The sequence below is a fragment of the Tamandua tetradactyla genome, chromosome 7, assembly GCF_023851605.1.
Source record: "Tamandua tetradactyla isolate mTamTet1 chromosome 7, mTamTet1.pri, whole genome shotgun sequence".
Classification (NCBI taxonomy): domain Eukaryota; kingdom Metazoa; phylum Chordata; class Mammalia; order Pilosa; family Myrmecophagidae; genus Tamandua; species Tamandua tetradactyla.
Genome location: NC_135333.1, coordinates 95059561 through 95083521, shown reverse-complemented (window position 1 = coordinate 95083521; position 23961 = coordinate 95059561). Strand labels below are relative to the sequence as shown.

The window sequence follows — 23961 nt, the reverse complement described above, 5'->3', positions numbered from 1 at the left end:
CATAAAGTCAGAAGTAGGAATGCAGGTTGCCAAGGGCCAGAGTGGGGTTGGGGGATGGGAAGTTTATGCTTAGTTGTACAGAATTTTTGTTTGGTGTGATGGAAAGGTTTCGGTAATAGATGGTGGTGATGGTGGCACAACATGGTAAATGTAATTAACACCACTGAATTATATATTTGAATGTAGTTAAAGGGGGAAATTTTAGGTGGTATATATATTATCAGAATAAAAATTATTTAAAAAACAAAAACAAAAACATGAGAATGTACAACATTAACAGTGACCCCTGATGTAAACTATGGTAGTTCTCCCCAAATTGATCTAGGTTCAACTCATTTCTAACCAAAACTCTGGCAGGACTTTTTTGTAGAACTTGTTAAGCTGCTTCTAAAATTTGTATGGAAATACAGAGGACCAAGAATAACCAAAACAATCTTGAAGAAGAACAAAGTAGAAGGACTGTACCTGATAATTCAAGATTTACTATGTAAAGCTATAGTAATCAAAAAGTATGGTGTTAGTATAAGAATAAATAAATAGGTCAATGGAATATAATCCATAAATAGACCTATAAATAAATGGTCAACTGATTTTCAGAGTTACCAAAGCAATTCCATAGGGAAACAAAGTCATTTCAACAAATGGAGATGAGACAACTAGCTAGTCATTTATGAGAAAAGATGAATCAATATCTAACTCACACCATGCCCAATATCAATGAAATGGGTGATTACTTCCCATTTACCTTTATTTTTCCCAGTACCACTGAACCACCAACTTCACCTAAACCATGTATTATTTCAGTATTTCCCCATGCTCATTTAATCATGTATAAATAAATATATTTATAGAGGAGTTTTAGTCATTATTTTATTAACTAGCATATGGTACACACTTCTCTGGCCCTTGCCTTATTCAACAAGTCACTGAAATCCCTCTGTTCTAGTTTGCTACCAGTAATGGAATGGCTTTTAAAAATGGGATTTAATAAGTTGCTAGTTTACAGTTGTCAGGCTGAGAAAATATCCCAATTAAAACAAGTCTTTAGAAATGTCCAACCTAAGCCTTCCAAGGAAAGATACCTTGGTTCAAGAAGGCCGATGATGCTCAACATTTCTCTCTCAGCTGGAAGGGCACATGGTGAACATGGCAGCATCTGTTGGCTTTCTCATGGCTCTACACAAGGAACTCTCTCCAAAATGTTTCCTCTTTTAAAGGATTAATGGGTGGAGTCACAACTCCATGGAAGCTATCTGATCAAAAGTTACCACCCACAATTGGGTGGGTCATATCTCCACGGGAACAATCAAAATGCTCCTAACCAGCAATATTGAATTAGAATTAAAGGACCTGGCTTTTCTGGGATCCACCAGATTCAAACCAGTACACCCTCAAAGTCAATGGGAATAGTTCTAAGTCAATTTTAATAGTTACTTAAAATTCATCATTATCCTATTGAGAATCATAAACTTTGTTTCCCAATTTTTGCCTCTGTGAACAATTCGTCAGCCTTGCAGAGATTCCCAGAAGGGGTAATGCTATTATGGTAATTTTACCATAAATAGAAATTGCCAGGTTACTTTTCTTTTATGACTGTAACAGTTCTCATTAACAACCAGAAAGAAATCCCTTCCCATCCCTGTCAATAATAGATTTTAACTTTTCAATCTATACAAAGTTACATTTATTTGAACAGTCAAAAAGTTCCCATAAGTTAAATTACCAACTGGAAAACAAAGTTCATGACCAATTTGAAAACAGAGTGAAAGGTGGAGAAGATAGTAAAAGAGTTCAGCAGTCAAAATGGAACATGATCCACTAAGTCAGGTGCTAAAAGCTTTGGGTTTAGGAAACTGAATTTGAGATGCTACTCAGGTAATCAGTTCAACCTTTGTTGAAACTACTATTTTGTTCAGATTCAGTACAGGGAGCTGAGATCTTTAATATTCTTTTATACAGTCCTGTTATGTTATGTCTGTCCATTCTCAGTGGGGATATTCCAGGTGATATTTAATGTTGTGAGAGACACTGAAGGACTGAGCATTTTCCACAATGGCTCTTCCATATCCTTGTCCCCCAAGGCTGATCCTCCTCACCCTTTTTTAGCCTTTACCTTTTGGTTCCTTACCCCTCTAGATCAGACAATGGCTGCAATCCACAGGAACAATCCCTCCCTTTCTTAAGGACCCATCTTTGACCAATTATTCCCCCAACAAGCTAAACTTCACCTGACTCCTCCTGCTAAGCTACTATCCTTTCACAAGTTAGACTGCTCATTTGGAGTCTTTTCATAACTGATATTCTCCAATAAAGATTTATGCTAACAGTGTTCTGACTTATTTTTTCTAAAGTTGTGGTATCTTGACTCAAAAGACTGTATCATCTAGGCATCCAAATTGAAAAGGAAGAAGTAAAACTGTCATTGTTTGCAGATAATATTATACTATATGTCAAACCCCCCCAAAAATCCACAGCAAAGCTACTAGAGCTAACAAATGAGTACAGGAAAGTGGTAGGGTACGCCACTTTGTACACACAAACTTTGTACATACAAAAAATACAACATTCAAAAATCAGTAGTATTTCTATACACTAGTAATGAGTAACCTGAGGAGGAAATCAAGAAAATAATTCCATTTACAATTGCAACCAGAAGAATAAAATATTTAGGAATAAATTTAACCAAGGATACAAAAAAACCTATACACAGAAAACTATAAGAGATTGCTAAAGGAAATCAAAGAAGTCCTAAATAAATGGAAGGGCATACCATGTTCATGGGTTGGAAGACTAACTATAGTTAAGATGTCAATTCTACCTAAATTGATTTATAGATTCAATGCAATTCCAATTAAAATCTCCAAAACTTACTTTGCAGAAATAGAAAAAACAATAACCAAATCTATTTCAAAGGGCAGGGTGCCCCGAATAGCTAAAAATATCTTGAGAAAGAAAATGAAGTGGAAGGTCTCATATTACCTGACTTTAAGGCATATTATAAAGCTACAGTGGTCAGAACAGCAAAAGACCTGGCATGAAGATAAATCTACTGACCAATGGATATAGATCCTCTCATCTATGGACAATTGATCTTTGATAAGGCAGTCAAGCCAACTCACCTGGGACAGAGCAGCCTTTTCAATAAATGGTACTTAGAAAACTGGATATCCATATGCAAAAGAATGAAAGAGGATGCATATCTCACACCTTATACAAAATTAACTCAAAATGGATCAGACCTAAACATAAAACTTTTAGAAGAAAATGTAAGGAAATACCTTATAAATCTTGTAAGAGGAGGCAGTTTCCTGGATCTTATACCCAAAGCATGACCATTGAAGAAAGAATAGATAAATGGGAACTCCTCAAAATTAAATACTTTTGTGTATCAAAGAACTTTGTCAAGAAAGTAAAAAGGCAGTCTACACAAAGGGAGGCAATATTTGGAAATCACATATCAGATAATGGTCTAGTATCCAGAATATATAAAGAAATTCTTTAACTCAGCAGCAAAAAGACAAACAACCCAATTAAAAAAATGAGCAAAAGGCATGAACACTCAATTCTCAGAAGAAGAAATACAAATGGCTAAAAGGCACATGAAAAGATGCTCACCTTCCCTGGCTATTAGGGGAATGCAAATCAAAACCACAATGAGATATCATCTCACACCCACCAGAATAGCCATTATCAATAAAACAGAAATAGCAAGTGCTGGAGAGGATGTGGAGAAAGATGCACACTTACCCACTGTTGATGGGAATGTAAAATGGTATAACAACTGTGGTAAGCAATTTGGCAGTTCCTCAGGAAGCTAAGTATAGAATTGCCATATGATCCAGCAATCCCACTGCTAGAGGACATGAGGGCAAAGACACAAATGGACATTTGCATACCTATGTTTATAGCAACATTTTTTACAATTGCCAAGAGATGGAAATAGCCCAAAGGCCCATCAATGGAGGAGTAGCTAAAAAGTTGTGGTATATGCATATGATGGAATATTACACATCTGTAAGTAAGAATAAAGTCATGAAGCATGTAATAATAAGGATGTATCTTGAAGACATTATGCTGAGTGAAATTAGTCAGAAACAAAAGGACAAATGCTATATGGTCTCATTGATATGAACTAATATTAATGAGTGAACTTGGAGAATTGAAGTTAATAACACAGGTTATCAGGTGATAGAAATAGGGTAGAGATTTGGTAATTGGTTCTGAAGGGATAAAATTATGCAAGAGGACTGATGGTAAAAATTCAGAAATGAATAGCACAATACTACCTGATTGTAGCACAATAATGTAAGTACCCTGAATGAAGCTGAATATGAAAATGAGGGAGGGAGGAGGGCTGGGGACACATATGAAACCAGAATGAAAGATAGATGATAAAGACTGAGATGGTATAATTTAGGAATGCCTAGAGTTTACAATGATGGTGATTAAATGCACAGATTAAAAAATGTTTCTGCACGAGGAAGAGCAAGGGATGTCAGTATTGCAGGATGTTAAAAATAGATGGTCTTCCATATTTTAAAACTTCAACTTCTGTGTGAGACTAAAGGGAGAAATGCTTATTTGGTGCAAAATTTATATTTTGACTAGTGCATTTCCTAATTTAACTTGCATGGTTAGATTAATTCAATGCCATAAGTACATGGAACCTTGAATAGGGCATGAGATTTTGTTTGTTTGTCCAGGTTAGTGTGATGCCCTCATAAATCCCAGGGTGATTTGAACAGTAAATAAAGAAGTATTTGCAAAGTGCCCTTGGGGGAATGGGGAGAAAGGAGAAAATATTCAACTTCCCCATTTGGAGAATTCCTGATATTCTTGCAAACAGTGAGGACAACCAAATCAATAGATTGAGCCCTCAATCTTGGGGTTCACCCCTATGAAACTTATCCCCACAAAAGGATAGGCTAAGCCTACTTAAAATTAGGCCTAAGAGTCATCCACAGAGAACCTCTTTTGTTGCTTAGATGTGGCCTCTCTCTGTCTAAGTCAACATGGCAAGTGAACTCACTGCCCTCCCCGTCTGCATGGGACCTGACTCCCAGGGGTGTAAACCTCCCTGGCAACATGGGACAGAAATCGTGGGATGAGCTGGAACTCAGCATCAAGGGATTGAGAAAACCTTGAGGGAAAGGGGGAAGAGAGAAATCAAAATAAAGTGTCAGTGGCTGAGAGGTTTCAAACAAAGTTGAGAGGTTGTTCTTACATGTTATATAGATATCCTCTTTTTAATTTATGCTGTATTAGAGTGGCTAGAGGGAAGCACCTGATCATTGTATATGGATATAGCTTTACAATGTGACTGTGTGATTGTGAAACCTTGTGTCTGATGTTCCTTTTATCTATGATATGGGCAGATAAGTAAAAAATATGGATAACAGACAAATAATAGGGGGAACAAAGAAAAAGAAAAAAGATGACCATCTGCTGCTTGAGCCTGGGTCACACTGACCAGAACTGAATGCACCTGAGACACCTTGACATTTGCTCTCCTCAGTTGCAGTGACCTGCTGGCTGATGGAGACCTGCTCCTGACTCCCTCTCTAAGTTGAAATGCCACTTAAATATTAATTCTTCTCTTTATTGTCCTTGGTATAAGCTTTTGATTTGTTTCATGACTCAGAGTTCTCATGGATGAGGTGAATTCATAGTCCCGAGTAATTCTTGGGGCCTACTTAATTTTTCTTGTTTGTTCTTTTCATTTGAAAATAGGCTCAAAGCTGTGGGGCAGATAGCACTGAACATTTGAAGCTCTAGTAGGATCTTACTAACAACAGATTAGAACTTCATTAACCACTCTAGGGAAATTGGAATATGGATGACATTCCATTTTCCCAGCACATTGGAAGAGTCAAAGCGTTCAAAGATTCCTAATATTCAATGGTCAGCATTTCTTAAAACGGGAAGAGTCTTGTAAGAGGAAAATTCTAAAACGGCTTCCATAAAGGACGACTTTATGGAAAGGCTAGTAAAAACATGGAGGTTCTAAAACTTAAAGCTCTCCTCTCCTCCTGAACCAACCCTGGAACGACCTCTTTCCTTGACTCCTTACTTTGACTTCCACCTCCCCCTTGCTCTACTCCTCTTCCTCCTGTACCTTCCACAGGTCCTCTTCACTTTCCTCTATTGATCCTTCCTAGATATAACCTTCTCACTGGGCAATACCCCTTCATAATATCTTACAACATCGTTAGAGATGATGACCAACTTCAAAGACCTTAGACCTTTAAACCTTGGTCAAAATCAGGTTTGCAAAATCTAGTTAAGGCCTTTCTAAATTCTAAAAAGGAAAGAGAAATTCACTGAGGAATTTTGAACCATCTTAGCAGCTTGTATGACTCCTCTAACCTCTATCAATTAGTTCATCTTTTTATGGCACCCAGAGATGCTAAAACTCTTATACAATGTGTGGAGCCTCCATTATGCTCTCCAGATAGAATGCCTTGAAGGATAAATTTCCTCCACAAATTGGCAGCATTATCTCCAAAGAACATAATGTCTCTCTGTCAAACCAAAGTGCAGTATGACATCATCCTACAAAATGGAAAGCCACTTTTCCTTCAAGAATGGAAGCTCTTCATGACTTTATGTGGCTAATTATCAATAATTTAGAGGATTTCTTGGATTCATGGAATACAGTAGAAATGGATGCCTAATTTTTCCATATTGGCTGCTCCTTTATTTATCTAGTTGACACACCTGATCCCTTGCCCTGGAGAGATACACTACGCTTGGACTCTATAATTGTCATAAGCTTTTCTTTTTATGGACATGAGGACATAATCCAGAGAAGCTATAAATTCCTAGATAAGACAATTAAAAAAAAAAACCCTCTGTAAGTGTATTATAAAGTGCAAGTGCACATTCCTAAGCATAATAGCTAGCTGTACTTAAACTACTCCTGCTATATATATCAGTAACTTCAAAGAGACATATTGACCATCTTGCAAAACTTGAAATGGCTCTGTCCTTCTTTGTCCTTGCCCTATAGGACTCTCTGTTACCCATTGGTGGTGCAGCTCACTACTCTGAATGTCCTGCAGCCACCCAGGACAAGCTTCCCACTCCGTAAGTTCCCTAATAAACTGTTACTATTATACTATATGGAGTGGCCTGCTTTGTTTTTCAGTCTTAAGTGCCCATTTAACTTTGATGGGACCTATCCTGTAGGTTCACAGGCAGACAAGGCATATATAAAGAACTCAGGACAAACTCTAGGGGCTTTAACAACAGCACAATGGATGTCAGAGACTCATTGCTTATTATAGCTTCTCACTTGACCTCTTGGCAAAAGACTGCCTTTCTTGTTTGAGTGCAATGACAAGAGATTCAAAGTTACTTGATGGTCCCTTATGCTGTTTAGACCTTATTCTTTATTGGAAATACTCAGCATTTTTCTGCCTCTAGATTGGCTCCCCGAAAAATCTTCCTCCCTGTTCCTCTTCTTTCTTCTCCTGATTATCATGGACATTTTCAGAAATTTACCTGTCCCTGACTTCCTTGAGACTCCTTTGGATAATCCATATTTAAAACTTTATGTGAATGGTGAAGAAAGATGTTTGTGGAGTGATCGGTACCTGCAGGTGATAATAATAATAATAATAATAATAAAATTTATGTGAATGGGATCTATATGATGACCAAACGAGGAGAATATCAAGCTGGATATGGTATCCTAACCCTCTTAAGGCTTTCTCAGATCCAATTCTCTCCCAGAAGCCAAATCTGTACACTTGCTGAGACTGTGATCCTTACAAGAGCCTGAAAGTGAGATTGCAAATGTATACACAAAAAAGAAGATACGGTTTTGGAGTGGTTCATAATTTTGGTATGCTTTGGGAGCATGTGGCTTCTCAACTGCAGCTGGTACTCCATTAAAAAATGGCAGCAACATAAAAGTCCTATCAGATGCCTTGTCTCTTCCAAAAGTATCACCCATGATTAAGGTTGAGGGCCATGCTAAAAAAAGACTTAAACTCAAGAAGCAAAGAGTAATGCTCTTGTACAATAAGATGCTAAGATGTTCAAGAGCTGCTTTAACACACCTCCAGACCGTCCTACAAGTACAACAATCAAAGCCCAAACTGATCCCTGTTGGTATTGGGTCTTTAGTTAACTCCACCATCATACTAGAAAATATCATATTGTCTTCTCTACCCAGGTGGTCTCTGAAAACATTAAAATGGTTGTTTGTTCTGCCCTCAGACATTGAGAGAGAGCCTCTCATAAATGATACGTATTATATATGTATGCTATATATAACCCACCATAGAGAGGAAATTTTAAAACCACCTTCAATAAGCATTCATAAGGAAACTTCAGTAAGATTACAGAGGATGACTGGTGGGAATCCCAACAATCCTGGGAAAACAGTGGCAGGGCCCGGAGCAGGTCCAGCACCTCAGTCCCAGTACCCCACGCAGGAGTACAAGCACATGATGTCCAAGTGCAATGGGCCGGCCGGAGGCTCATGGTCTTCCCCCCACTACTTTACCAATGTTCTATAGTTGTTACCTTATGTTAACTAAGCAATTAGTCCCAGATGCCTTCTTTGGCCTTCACTTATATCCATTTGTTTAGCTTATTTCCTTTACTTTCACTGTACTTTATGTTAACTGAGGGGATTATAACATTGCTATAACCAGATGCCTGGCCCATATTTATAGCCAATTTGTGTTTTCGTCAGGCTTTTGTCAGTTTTCAAGAGTTTTTTTGGCCCTCACCTGCACACCTTCTGTGAAATATAATTGAAACATAACCAATCAATATATGCCAATTTAAATAATGTCACTATCTCTATCCCCATCCTCCCTTGTTTAAATCCCAAAAAAATCCTAAGCTCTTTAGATTCAAGGAGCTAGTTTTGAGCTTTTTTTTTTCTGTCTCCTTGCTTGGCTGCCATGATGATTTGAAACTGTTGTGTATCCTCGAAAAGTCATCTTCTTTAACCCAGATTCAGTATTGCTGAGTGGGATAGTTTTGTTTCCATGGAGCTGTGACCCACCCAGTTGTGTGTGGGACCTTTTGATTAGGTGGTTCCATGGAAATGTGTCTCCACCCATTTAAAGTGGGGTTGATTACTGGAGTTGGTTAAGAGGCAACCATTTGGGAAAAAAGCTTTAGAGCACACACAGGCAATGCAGAAAGAAAATACTCCTGGGGAAGCCATTTGAAGAAGCTGATAAAGATAGCTAGCAGATATCACCATGTGCCTTCCCAGCTAAGAGAGAAAACCTATACATCATCCATCCTTTCTTTGGAGTTAAGGTATCTTTCTCTGAATGCCTTAGTTTAGACATTTCTATGGCCTTAGAACTGTAAACTCGCAACTTAATAAATTTCCTTTTTAAAAGCCATTCCACTTCTGGTATATTGCATTCTGGCAGCTTTAGCAAACTAAAATAGCTGCCTTATAATAAAACTCTTTCATTTTTCAAAAGCCTGCTATCACAGCATCAACTTCTGTGTACATTTACACAATGAGCTCTTTCTCAGTAGCAAAACTTGGAAAACTAGGGATCTTCACATGCCACAGTCCAAACATTTTCCTTCAGCTCTCAACAACAAGTTGGAATTCATGGGTCACTCTAATAGGAACTCAGAAACAACCCCAATGAACCGATCACAGAACATCTCACGCCATTGAGGGATCTCATCCCCATCTTTTTTACAGGCCAATTTGGCCAAATTTTTGTAGTATTAATCAAGTGTGTCCAAACATAGGATCAGCAGGCTAACCTTTTCCAAGAATAAACCCAGGAACTCTTGCTTGACTGGTTCATACTAAACAACACACAACTAGGACTGGTCTTGAACCTCACTGAAAGGGACCCTACCTGGTACTGCTAACCACAACCTTAAGTAAGATTCCAGGGACTTGGCCCTTAGATTCATGTCTCCAATTAAAAATATATCACTCATGTACCTCCTGAAACTTCATGCCAATGGGGAATCTAGAACAGAGAATCTCTTGAGATTCTTCAGAAGTAAATGACACCACAAAGGTAATAGGATTCCCAAGAAACTTAACCCAAGTAGAAGACTGCTATAGGAGGGTAGCTTCTACCCAAGACTTTCTAATCAAGACCTCCACCTGCACAGACCAGGAGTGACAGATTTAAGGTCTTGATTTAAGGCCTTAGGTTATGAAAATTAAATCCTTAAGATTTCTTCCCCTAATTTTGCTACTTCAAGACCTAGGGTTTCAATCAAGATGTTGAATAAAGTATTAAACAAACTTGTTGAAATACAACTCCCGTCTCTACAGACACAATGTAGGGATGGAATCTCTTCTCTTGGCTAATGCCAGCTCGGGCAAGGTAGTAGCTAAGAGACATTGTCCAGAGCCTGATAATTCTCATGTTAATACTTAATGTGCCCACAGTCTTTCACTGTCTTTCCACTAGGCCTGAATGCTTCTGTATATCCACTCACTGAACAAATGATTAAAATTCAACTACAGAGGCAAAAGTGGCTAAAATTCCTGATGGCAATCATCACCTGAAGTAGCCAGAAGCTGCAACCAACAGTAGTGGTGTGGATTCAGAGAACTGACAAACCAAGATATGGTCAAATGATGAGACTCATTTGTCTCATCTGTGAGACTGTGAGAGACCCTGAAAAACTGTATTCTCACATATATTTGTCCCACACAGCTGTAGCCCCTCTACCATCTCTTGGACATGAACTTACTTTTAAACTGTTCCTGGTTACCCCTTGATAAAATCCAAATCAGTCCAACAATGGCCACTAATCTACAAGAAAAATTCCTCCCTTTCTGAGAACCATCCTTAAACAGCTATTCTGAAAACTAGCTGAATTTAGGCTGATAGTTCTTGCTAAAGTTCTATACAAACTTTCTCCCTCTTCTCTAAATTAGAATGCTCTTTTGGAGCCTTCTCATGCCTACCATTTAAAAAAAAAAATCTTAAACTAAAACAATGCTTTGATTGATTTGCTTCTACAATTATTCTCATCATAATTACTGCTAAGAGGAAGCTGGAAACCAGCCTACCGGCTTTGAACCTGAGCTACACTGCCTCCTCATACTGAGCCTTACAGAGTGTTTGACAATCCTTTTCAAACCAATCTTCTGTATGTTGTGACACAAAATTTACTCAAAGTTACATGTTTTTAGGAAAATGATAGGTTTTTTCCTTAACTACAAATTCATTGAATAGAACAGCGATAGCCGTTTTGCTACAAGAAAGCCCAAATTCCGAAAGAAAAGAGGTAAACTTTAAAAATCTTTGAATGCTAATACTTCTTCCTTCAGGTTTCCAGTTTCGGACTAAAGCAGACAGAATCATAAGCAATACAAGACAGTGATTGCTTTGTACTTTGTCAGCTTAGCTAAATTCAAAATAGGCGTGCCCCCCCAATAGATAAATGAATAAGCATCCCAGAATTCCTTTCCCTGTATGAGTCCAAGTTATAGTTGGCCACAAGAAAAAAAATGTTTTGGAAGGCATAAGGGAAGCAGCTGTCATTTTTTACATATGAAAAGTCCATATACGGTGCCAGGCATTATGGCATTTGTGTGTATGTCATCCACAAATCTATTAGCCCACCTTGTTGGGCTGGGACAATTCTCAGCCCACAGTTCCTCAAGTTCCCAAAAGAACTCCTCCTAGTCCTCAGCCAGACACATGTGCAGGGCGCCCTGGTGAAGGGCACTCACTTCTCCTACAGATCACCCAATATTACTGTTTGCTCTTTCAGATTCTAATTTGGCTTTCTGGATTTCAGCTCTTGCACCTTCTCTGCTTTGCATCCAATTTTCCTGATTGCCAGCCTAGGTGACCTCTATCGGCTTCAGACTCCACACAACACCAAAGAGACTGTCCTTGTTTTAGGTTCTCAAGTATCCACTACATTGTCTAAGATCTAATCCCCATAGTAAACTCCATATTCTTTATTCCCCACAGTGTTTCTGCTTCTCTGATCAACCCCTGATTGATACAAAGAGTCGATACATCCATGAAATAAATACCTTCTAAAGAAGGACATAACGTTATATTGGTAGCATTTATTGCTTGCTATGTGCCTGACACTTTGCTAAGAGTGCCTTATCTCATTTAATCTGGACAACCACTCTGTTTTACAGATGAAAAAACTGAACTCAGATTAATAAATTTGACAAAGGGTACACTGCTAGAACACGAAAAGCCAGCACAATGTGAGTTTCTGCTCATAACTGCTTTATCATCCTGCCTCCCCAAAGAGCTTAAGCTCTGCAGAGTTTTCAGAATGAATTTTCCCCCATAGGTGTTTTGACTTTATTTGTTTCTGTTTAGGCTGAAAAAGAATGTTTCCCAAGTAGATAAACCATGTGAAACAATTCCTTTGATTAACAACGCAGCGTAGAAATACGTTGTCTTCATACTTACAAGTTCTGATGAAGAGACCAACTCTCTAATATAATCAGTTTAAAGTGCTTTCCCTCCTTTTAAAAAGCAAACAATCAAATATTCATGATGTGAGGTAAAATTCTTAAATGTGGAAGAGAACAAAAATGGCAACTTTTTGTAAAATCCACAAGAGGCCAACCTATTGCATCACGCATCCTTGAAGTAAAGAGTCCGGGCATGCTATATTTTGTTTTACTAACATTTCCTTATTATAAAAATAATACATGCTCATCAGACAATGAGAAAAATACTGAAAAAATAGCATAAAATTTTATCAATAGGCCATTACCATTACCCAGAAAATGCTATCACCAATAATACATTGATTGATTTTCCTCCCATGATTTCTCTTCTTAGTTTTTGTTTCCTTTTAAAAAAAGTTGTGCATGTTATAATACAACCTTCATAAACATAATTTTAATGATTGAGTATTTTTCCAAAGGAAAGTGGTAACATAATTTACTAAACCATTTCTTTAAGTGGTGGACACAGAGTTTACAGAGATATTGTTTCCTTTGCTTTTACTTAAGCACATAGTATTTTTAAACCAGGACTTTTTAAAGATACAAAAGTAATGCAAAAGTGATGTAAAATTCAGTTTCCCACTCCCAGCCCCAGAAATAACCACTGTCCAATTTTCTTCTGTTCATACCCTTCTGAGTCTTGTCTGTGAAGATACAACTAAAAGGCAAAATTCCTAGATAAGTTTATTTATTAGCACATCTAAAGGTTTTATTGAATTATGAGGAAACCGGCAGGCAAGGGAAGGGTTTGAGAAGTATTTGAGGAGCAGAGATTTACGTATGCAGTCAGAAGGGAAAGAAATGCCAGATTGCTAAATTAACTATTAGACTGGTCAGCTTTCCTTAGGGCAATAAAGCTCTATCACATTTGAGGTTAGCTTCTCAACCAGATAAGCATCTGGTTAGCCTCTAATCTTCTAGAGCTGCAGTATTTCTGCACCTTTATCAGATGTGGGTTGTACCACATTAGGGAAAGAGAGTTATTAGTATAAATGTTTAGGGATGATATAAAAATTAATTAAACATCATTTTGCCTCTTTCTAAGTTTAGGATGACTTTCTTTAAATACAACTATGAAATGTATATGTGCGCTTATACACCTTTTCACTTCAAAATTTCACTTGAAAACTTTCCTACAATTTTCCAGATATTTATTTATTTATTCCAGGTACTTTTACATTTCTATTTAACTTTAAATTTTTAAGTGCCCCTTTCCTGAAAATATTTTTTTTATTTTTATCTGATGTAAGATCTTTTTATTCCAATATAGATAAAACACCACATGTTGAATCATTCATCTACTCGTTATTTACTAGATAGTGCACACACACACATACGTACTTGAGTCTATTTCTGGATTCTATTCTCTTTCAGTGGCCAATTTTTCTATAACTGCTTTAATACGACAATGGTTTTTTTTTTTTTTTGCTTGTTTTCTAATTAAAAAAACTTTATTGTGGGAATGTAATAGAACATGGAATTCCTCATTTTAACCTCCATCACCTATACTATTAAGTGGTATTAACTAGACATAATGATCTTCTTTTTTTTCTATTTTATACGAACATTCTTTTTTTCATCACATAGTTGTATATTCATCATCATGATCATTTCTTAGAACATTTGCATCAATTCAGAAAAGGAAAACAGAAAAAAAATTCATACATACCATACCCCTTACCCTTCCCTTTCATTGATCACTAGCATTTCAATCTACTAAATTTATTTTAACATTTGTTCCCCCTACAATTTATGTAGTTTTAATCCACATGTTTTACTCATCTGTCCATAAGGTAAATAAGAGAAGTATCAGACACAAGGTTTTCACAATCACATAGCCACATTGCGAAAGCTATTTCATTATATAATTATCTTCAAGAAACATGGCTACTGAAACATAGTTCTACATTTTCAGACAGTTTCCTCCAGCCTCTCCGTTACGCCTTAACTAAAAAGGTGATACCTATTTAATGCATAAGAATAACTTCCAGGATAACCTCTCGACTCTGTTTGGAATCTCTCAGCCATTGACACTTTATTTTGCCTCATTTCTCCCTTCCCCCTTTCAGCTGAGAAGGTTTTCTCAATCCCTTGGTGCTGAGTCCCAGCTCATTATAGGATTTCTGTCCCACATTGCCAGGAAGGTCCACACCCCTGGGAGTCATGTCCCATGTAGAGAGGGGAGGGCGGTGAGTTCGCTTGTCATGTTGGCTGAGAGAGAGACCCCACATCTGAGCAACAAAAGAGGTTCTTTTGGGGGTGACTCTTAGGCCTAATTTTAAGCAGGCTTAGCCTATCCTTGGGGGATTAAGTTTCATTTGAACATACCCCAAGATTGGGGGCTCAGCCTATTGCCTTGGTTGTCCCCACTGCTTGTGAGAATATCCAGAATTCTCCATTTGGGGAAGTTGAATTTTCCCCCTTTCTTACCATTCCCCGAAGGGGACTTTGCAAATAGTTTTTTATTCACTGTTCAAATCCTTCTGGGATTTATTGAGGCATCACTCTGGACAAACCTACAAAATCTCATGCCGCACTCAAGGCTCCATGTATGTATGGTGTTGAATTAAGCTGTCCACATAAGTTATACTAGGAAATGCACTAGTCAAAATATAAATTTTGTACCAAATAAATATTTTTTGTTTTAGTCTCACACATAAGTTTTAAAGTTTTAAAAAATGAATTACCATCTATTTTCAACACCCTGCAGTATTGACATTCCTTTGTTCTTCCTCATGCAAAACATTTTTAAATTTGTACTTTTAGTCACTATCATTATACACTGTAGGCATTCCCGGATTATACCATCTCAGTCTTTATTGTGTATCTTTCCATCTGATTTCATTTGTGCCCCCAGGCCTGCCTCTATCATTCTGACATTCAGCTTCATTCAGTGTTCTAACATTATTGTGCTACAATCAAGTAGTATTGTACTATCTGTTTCTGAATTTTTACAATCAGTCCTGTGGCACAATCCGTATCCCTTCAGTTCCAATTGCCCAATATCCACCCTATTTCTATCTCCTGATAATCTCTGTTCTTAACTGAAATTATCCAAGTTCATTCATTAATGTTAGTTCATATCAATGAGACCATAGAGTATTTGTTCTTTTGTTTCTGGCTAATCTCACTTAGCATAATGCCCCTAAGGTCCATCCATGTTGTTACATATTTCATGACTTTATTCTGTCTTACAACGGCATAATATTCCATTGTCTGTATATACCACAGCTTGTTTAGCCATTTGTCTGTTGATGGACATTTGGGCTGTTTCCATCTCTTGGCAATTGTAAATAATGCTGCTATAGACATTGGTGTGCAAATGTCTGTTTGTGTCTTTGCCCTCATGTTCTCTGAGTCGATAATTAGCAATGGTGTTGCTGGGTCATATGGTAATTCTGTACTTAGCTTCCTGAGGAACTGAGGAACCACCAAACTGCCTTCCAAAGCAGTTGCACCAACATTGGATAAGTGTGCCTTTTTCTCCACATCCTCTCCAGCACTTGATATGACAATGTTTTAATAGCTTTATATTTTTAGCTTAAGGAGAATTCCTCCATGTTTACTTCTCCACTCAAATATGTTATTTGCCTGAATCTACTCTTTTGTTTATTAATAATGTATATTTTTTGCATTGGTAGAAGGCATGATCAAAAAGGTAAAGGGAACTTTCCCACCTAGTCAGGCAGAATGGCTCCCACAAAGAAGGGTAGTGGGATGAAGGGCCATTCTGCCATCAATGAGGTTGGTGATGACCAAGGAGTACATCATCAACATTCACAAGTGAATCCATGGCGTGGGCGCCACAAAGCATCCTCAGGCACTCAGAGAGACCTGGAAATTTGCCATGAAGGAGATGGAAACTCTACATGTGCACATCAGCAACAGGTTCTAACAAGAAGATTCATCAAGCAAACTCTATGTGTTGGTTATCTATGTGCCTGTCACCATTATCAAAACTCTAGTCAATGTGGATGAAAATGAACAGCTGATTATCAAATAAAATTATAAATTTTAAAGGGAAAAATAAATCATCCTTCTAATTCTGTCCCCCAAGCCATCCAGTTCCTGTCTACAAAGGAAACTAATATTTCTAGTCTCTTGGGTATCATGCCATAGACATTCTATAGAGGAGTATTTGTGTTGTTTTCATCTTTTGGCTTTCATAATGCTAATAGGAACATTCTTGAATATAGTGTGGTATACATATACATGCGTTTCTTATGGCATATTACTAAGGTTGGAATTTTGGGGTCACTGAGTTTGTTCAATGACAAACTCTTCTTCAAAAAAGTTGTACCAATTTATACTCCCAAGAAGAGGGCTGGAAGGGTCCTGTTTCACATTCTCATCAACACTTGGTTTTATTAGCCTTTCTAAATCTTAGTCATTCTGGTGGCTATATAGCAATAATATGTGGTTTTCCTGAAACTATGGAGATTAACATCTTTACATGCTTATATGCCATTTGGAACTTATTTTATGTAATGCCTGCTTTAAGTCTTCAACATATTTGGGGGAGAGGGAGAGGAGAAGTGGGGCTATCTATCTTTGCCCTTATTTTCATTGTGGTTTTGTTCACATTTTTGGTCCATTTGGAATTAATTTTTGTGTAAGGTAAGTGGTAGGAGTTGGGCTATCACTTTCCAGATGGCTACTCAGCTGTCACAATACTACTTATAGGTAGCAGGCAGCCCCTGTTTGCCCAAGGCATTTCCCCTTGCAGCAGGCTGGCCCCTCAACCCTCCTTGCACATTTAAACTACCTCCTCTTTAAAAATTCCCCAAATTCCTCTGTGCAGTCAGAACTACACGTAAACAGGATGCTTGCCTCAAGAATGGGTAAGACTGCACGTAAGTAAGCAAGATAAGACAAATTCCTGTAAAGAAACCCCTCCCCTAACCGCTCATCCACTTCTGTAAACTCAGCTTCGTGCCCTTCCCAATTTAAATCAGCCAATCATTTCCTTCCAACACCACCAGTTCATCCCTTGTATTTAACACATCATCCTGACTTTAAAACCTTTTGTCACCTTTTGTCCAGGGCTCAGACTTTCAAGGTGACTTGGCTGGGTCCTGTGCACATGGACAAATGAAATCTTGCTTCCTGAAGCTCCAGAGCCTCCGTCCCAACTCCATTGGTGTCCCACATAATCTTCCTGGAAGCTCTTGCAGAGCTTCCCTCCTGGTTTCGCACAACATTTCTGGGGGCTCATCTGAGATTGAGAGCCAATGACATTATCACCTCCCTCACCTGCAGCAGCGATGTCACCCAGACTGGAGACCTGATGGAATCCAGTGCTGGCATCGGGGACTTCCCCGTCTTTCAGAATCCCAACCTACCTGGCTGGGACGCTCATCACCACTGGAGCTTCGGGAACCAGATCTCGGGGAGTGCTGCCCGTCTGTCTGGTAAGCACTTATATGTGTTCAGGTTATTAGCCTACTCGTAGAAGGCCAGGGCCCTGAGTGGAAGGGAGTACTGATCAACCTCCAAGACTCCATGCACTGGTCTCTGTCCAGATAACAGAAGTCTTCATGTTCAGTTTTGGGAAGGGTGGTAAGGGTGGTGCAGGAGGAATGTTGATTGACTGTGTGAGGAAAAGGAAGTCCTAGGCCACAGGAGCCAAGCACCAGGCCGCGAGTGAGTTCGGATTCTGCAAGTCTGTGGTGATCCTTATACAGTTAAGGGTGGGAAACCCCCTAAGGGGGGCTGGCCAGAGGTTATACTAGACCACCAAAGCCAAGAGGCACCCAATGTCCCCACTAGGGGAGTGGCCAGGCAGAACAAAGTGCTCGATTATCTAAAATCCCTCTGTTGTTTGTCTGTAAACCCTTACCCTAACCACTGGCTCCACTGATATGGAGGGGTGGAGTGGGAAATCTAGTAAGACAGCATTGCGGTGATGATGTCCAACTTTAACAAGGCTTTTACTGATGACTGGAGAGTCAAGCTGACCCCCAGTCAACTCAGGAAATTCTGTATGCTAGAATGGCCCACCTTTGGGGTAGATTGGCCATCTGAGGGAAATTTTGAGTTAGAAAAGGTAAAGGCAGTTTATAGTATAGTGTCAGGGATGCCTGGACACCCAGATCAGTTTTTCTACATTGCCACCTGGCTGGAGGTCACAAAGAAGAAGCCAGGGTGGATAAAGACTTGCCCTAATGGACAATGCCAGGTGTTTCTCACCCAAGTGGTGGAGAAGTCCTGCAAGGAACCAGGTGGCAAGCCCAAGGTCCCGGTTTTACCCAGTGCACCAGAAGAAGGAGAAAACCCCCACCTTACTTCATGCCACCAACACCTGTGGCCCTACTGAGCTCCTCCACAGCAACCCCTGACCCCCCAGCAGCCCAGAACTATCACATGAGGCTCTGCTGAGCCCAGCCATCCCTGGACTCCCTGAGTCATGGCAGCTGCAGCCCCAGCCAGGTGCAGCTGCTCTACCCGTTGCCACACCCTTAATGCCTTTGAGAGAAACCTGAGGGCCTCCCTATGTCGATGCCCAAGGAGACTTTCAGGAAGGGAGAAGAAACTTCTTATATATTCCTTTCACTTCTATTGACCTGCTAAACTGGAAAAATTATATGCTATCCTACACCGAGAGGCCTCAGGTGATGATCGACTTGTTCTAGTCCATTATACAGACTCACCAGCCCACCTGGCCTGACTGCAACCAGCTGCTTGTAACTCTCCTCAGCACTGAGGAATGTCAGCGCATGGTAGCAGTGGCATGGAAGCACCTGGAGGAAGGTGCTCCCGATGGCACCTTAGACCCTCCCCAATATGCCATCTGCATATTTTCCAGGAGACAACCCAGAGTGGGACCCAAACACTGACGTGGGGTTACAGTCCCTCCACTGGTTCTGTGATGCCCTGCTCCAGGGTCTCCGGAAAGGCAGCTGAAAAGCCTACCAACATGGCCAAGGTCAAAGAGGTCTTGCAGAAGCTAGATGAAACCCTGAGCAAATTCCTTGAGTGGTTGATGGAAACCTTCCGCCAATACACATGATTAGATCCTGAAGCCCCAGAGAGCCAAATATTGGTAAACACTGCCTTCATGGGACAAGCAGCCCCTGACAGTCAGCATAAGCTCCAGAAACTAGATAGATTTGCAGGTGTGAACATGAGCCAGCTGACAGAGGTGGCCACGAAGGTGTTTGTCAACGTCAATTGGGACCAAGTAGGGGCCAAGGAAAAGAAATGGGAATTCAGGGAAAAGGCTCAGATGATTGCTACCACCTTTGAGAAGCAAGACCAAGAGCTCTGGCCAAAAACAACCCGACCAGCCCGAACACCCTTGGGGCAAAATCACTGTGCTTTCTGAAAGGAGGAGGAGCATTGGAAGAATGAGTGCCCCAATAAAGCCATCCTGTTAAAAGGCAGAGGAAGGTGGGACACTGGCCCCAGGCCTCATCCAGATCCCAACACCATTGCCTTGGCTGTTAATGAGCTCTCTGACTAGGACAGACCAGGTTCCATGTTTTTAGGCCCTTGGAAACCCATGGTCAGAGTAAAATTAGGGGGTCTAACAATGGACTTCATGGGGGATACCAGTGTCAAACACAGTAATAACCCAGCCCCTGGGAGATGCTCGCCCCACTGGTATAGTGCAGAAGAAGCCATTCCTGAAGACCAAAGAGTGAAGCACTGGGGGTCATTTGGTGTCACACCAGCTCCTGTACATGCCCAAGTGCCCACTGCCACTACTGGGACAGGACCTCCTCAGAAAACTGCATGCCCAAACTACTTTTGGTCCTGAAGGAGAAGCTTTTTAAAAAACTGATGGCCCACAAAAGAGCCTACTCCCAACCACACCAGCTGGTGAAGAGTGGTGGCTGCACGAGGAGTCTAAAGTAGAAGAGGAGGTCTGCCCTAGCCTGCCATTCGAAGACATTCCAAGTGTCTGGCTGAGCACAACCTGCCAGGCCTAGACAAACACTGCCCCCAGTGGTAACTGCCCTGAAGCCTTTGGCATGCCCCATGACAGTGCAACAGTACCTGATCCCTCAGAAGGCCCTGAAGGGGATTCAAGGCCATTTGGCATGACTGGAATCCCACTAGATTATCAGGCCCTGCAACTTCCTGTGGAACACCCCCCTGTTACCCGTGAAGAAACCTCAAATAGGAATTTCACCCAGTCCAAGATCTGCAAGCAGTCAATGCAATTGCGAAAGCCATTTACTGTGTGGTTCCTAACCTGTATACCCTCCTCAGGCTGGTCCCAGAGAAAGTCAAATAGTTCTCAGGCTTAGACTTGAAGGACGCCTTCTTCTGCATCCCAGTAGCCCCAGTCAGCTAAGAAATACTCACCTTTGAATGGGAAAGGCCCTCCGTGGGAACCAGAAGTCAATATAGTTGGACTTGGTTGCCTCAGGGGTTCAAAAACTCCCTGTTCTAGTTTGCTAGGTGCCAGAATGTGATATACCAGAAACAGAATGGCTTTTAAAAAGGGGAATTTAACAAGTTGGTAGTTTACAGTTCTAAGGCAGAAAAAATGTCCCAATTAAAGCAAGTCTATAGAAATGTCCAATCTAAGGCATCCAGGGAAAGATACCTTGGTTCATGAAGGCTGATGAAGTTCAGGGTTTCTTTCTCAAGTGAGAAGGCACACGGCAAACACAGTCAGAGTTTCTCTCTCGTCTGGAAAGGCACATGCTGAACACGATCAGGGTTCCTCTCTCATTTGGAAGGGCATGTGGTCAGCACGGCATCATCTGCTAGCTTCTTATTCTGGCTTCCTGATTCATAAAACTCCCCGGGAGGCATGTTCTTTCTTCATCTCCAAAGGTTGCTGGCTGGTGGACTCTGCTGCTCGTGGCTATGTTGTTCTGCTCTGCTCTCTCTGAATCTCTCATTCTCCAAAATGTTTCCTCTTTTATAGGACTTCAGAAACTAATCAAGACCCACCCAAATGGGTGGAGACATGCCTCTAACTAATCCAGCTTAACAACCACTCTTGATTGAATCACATCTCCAGGGAGATGATCTAATTACAGTTTCAAACATACAGTACTGAATGGGTATTAGAAGAAACAGCTGCCTTTACAAAATGGGATTAGGATTAAAACATGGCTTTTCTAGGGTACATCCATCCTTTCAAAACAGCACACTCCCCCACTATTTTTGGGCAAGTGCTAGGGAAGGACTTGCAATTTTCCCAGCCAAAAATTATAACTGCACTGTCCTAAAATATGTAGATGACCTCCTGCTTGCCACAGAATCCTTCATGACTGTGAGTGATGGCGAAGCGCCATCACTGGACCAGATAGGGTACCATGTGTACCAGAAAAAGGCCTAAATCTGCCAACAGCAAGTCAAATATCTGGGTTTTTACCTACAGCAAGGGACCCAAAGCCAAGGGCCAGAGTGTAAGCAGGTAGTCTGTGCCATCCCCACACCAACTTCCAGGAAACAGGTCAGGGAGTTTCTAGGGGCAACCAGGTTCTGCAAAGTCTGGATCCCGAACTATGCATTCTTAGTGAGACCCCTCTATGAAGTCACAAAGGGGGGTGACATGGACCTATTCCAGTGGGGAAGTGAACAAGAGCACACTTTCCAGAATCTACAGGTGGTACTCATGCAGGCCCATGTCTAGGTCTCCCAGACTTGGAAAAACCCTTTACCCTGTTCACCCATGAGCAGGAAGGGATGGCCATTGGGGTCTTAACCCAGACCCTTGGATCATGGAAAAGGCCTGTGGCCTACCTCTCCAGGCATTGGACAATGTAGCACTAGGATGGCCTTCCTGCTTAAGAGCTGTCAACACCACTGCCCTCCTAGTCCATGAGGTCAGAAAGCTCACATTTGGGCAAGAATTGACTGTGCTGGTTCCCCATTCAGTCAACAATTTTATGGAGCAAAAGGGGCACCTCTGGTTATCAAATGTAAGACTCACCAAGTACCAGGCCACTCAGTGTGAAATTCCAAACTTTCACCTTGGCATCTGCCAAACCCTGAACCCCTACCGCCTGTTGAATTCAACTGGACTGACTGTTGCCTCCAAATAGACAAACAGGGAAAAGCTATTAGAGAAATAGCCAATGAAATGAGAAAACTAGCCCATGTCCCCATACAAACATGGAAAGGGTGGAACCCAAGTGATCTGTTTGGAGCATGGTTCTCCATGTTCAGGTAGGTTCAAAACCCTAATTGCTAGTGTCCTAGGCTTGCTAGGCACATGCCTCCTTGTCCCATGCCTCCTGCCACTCTTAATAAGTAGCTTATGATGTTCAGTTGAAGCCTTAATAGAAAAGCATTACTCGGCAAAAATCTTGGCAATATGGAAGCACCAATACTGGCCCCTGCAACTAGAAGAAAATGAAGTATAAATGATGCAATTATCCACTAGCGTGGACAAGCATCAAAGAGGGGAATGTAACAGGCAAGCCCCTTTGCCCAAGCCATTTCCCCTTGCAGCAGGCTGGCCCCTCAACCCTCCTTGCACATTTAAACTACCTCCTCTTTAAAAATTCCCCAAATTCCTCTGAGCAGTCAGAAATACACAGAAACAGGATGCTTGCCCCAAGAATGGGTAAGACTGCACGTAGGCAAGATAAGACAAATTCCTGTAAAGAAACCTCTCCCCTAACTGCTCATCTGCTTCTGTAAACCTAGCTTCATGCCTTTCCTAATTCCTTCCAACACCACCAGTTCATATCTTGTCTTTAAGGCATCATCTTGACTATAAAAGTTCTTGTAACTTTTTGTTTGGGGCTCAGGAGTGACCCGGCTGGGCCCTGTGCACATGGACGAATGAAATCTTGCTTCCTGAAGCTCCAGAGCCTTGGTCCCAATTCCGTTGGTGTTCCATGTAATATTCCTAGAAGCTCTTGCAGAGACAGCTTCACTCCTCATTTCACACAATAGAATACCACATTCTAGATAAATGTGGAATCAATTTGTACATGTGTATGTAAATTCTACTGAAGCTTATTTTGACCTACATGACTACATGTAGGTCAGTGCGGGAGAATTTCCATCTTTTTAATATTGAGCCATCCATCCAGGAACATAGTATACCTCTCTATGTATACAGGTGTTCTTTAATATCTTTTTTGTTTGTATGCTGTATGATGGAGTCACATTTCATTATTTTTCCTTGTGAATGTCCCATTACGGCAGCACCATTTGTTGAATTTTTGTTTGTTTGTTTGTTTGTTTTGCTTGTTTGTTTTTGGGGGGAAGTGCATGTCCGTGCGAACGAACCTGGGTCTCCTGCATGGCAGGCAAGAATTCTACCACTAAACCATTCTTGCATCCCCCTTTTGTCTTTTTATATGGTTTTATAACTTTCTTCCAAGATAGTCTATAGTTTTTCTTGCTGTTACAAGGAAGATTTTCTGCATTAAGTTTTCTGATTAATATCATTGCATTTATATCTGTATTTATCTTATACCTGGCCACCTTACTGAAGTCTACCAGTTCTAATACTGCTTTTAACAAAAGTTTGAAAGCATCATAGCAAATTTATGTTTTTCTATAAATTATTTTGTAGCTGAGTGCTTTCCATC

General features: G+C 40.4%; 1 protein-coding gene across 2 annotated transcripts in view; it reads right to left on the bottom strand.

The window, feature by feature from the left end:
* RESF1 (retroelement silencing factor 1) overlaps positions 1 to 21890 on the bottom strand; it is a 61378-nt gene extending 39488 nt beyond the window's left edge. The window contains exon 1 of one of the 2 annotated variants that reach the window (XM_077170458.1): positions 21790 to 21890. The gene's annotated coding sequence lies outside the window, so the exon portion shown is untranslated. Of the gene's footprint in view, positions 1 to 21785 lie in introns of both variants that reach the window. The other variant, XM_077170457.1, reaches the window with a different exon arrangement.
* Positions 21891 to 23961: the final 2071 nt, after the last annotated feature.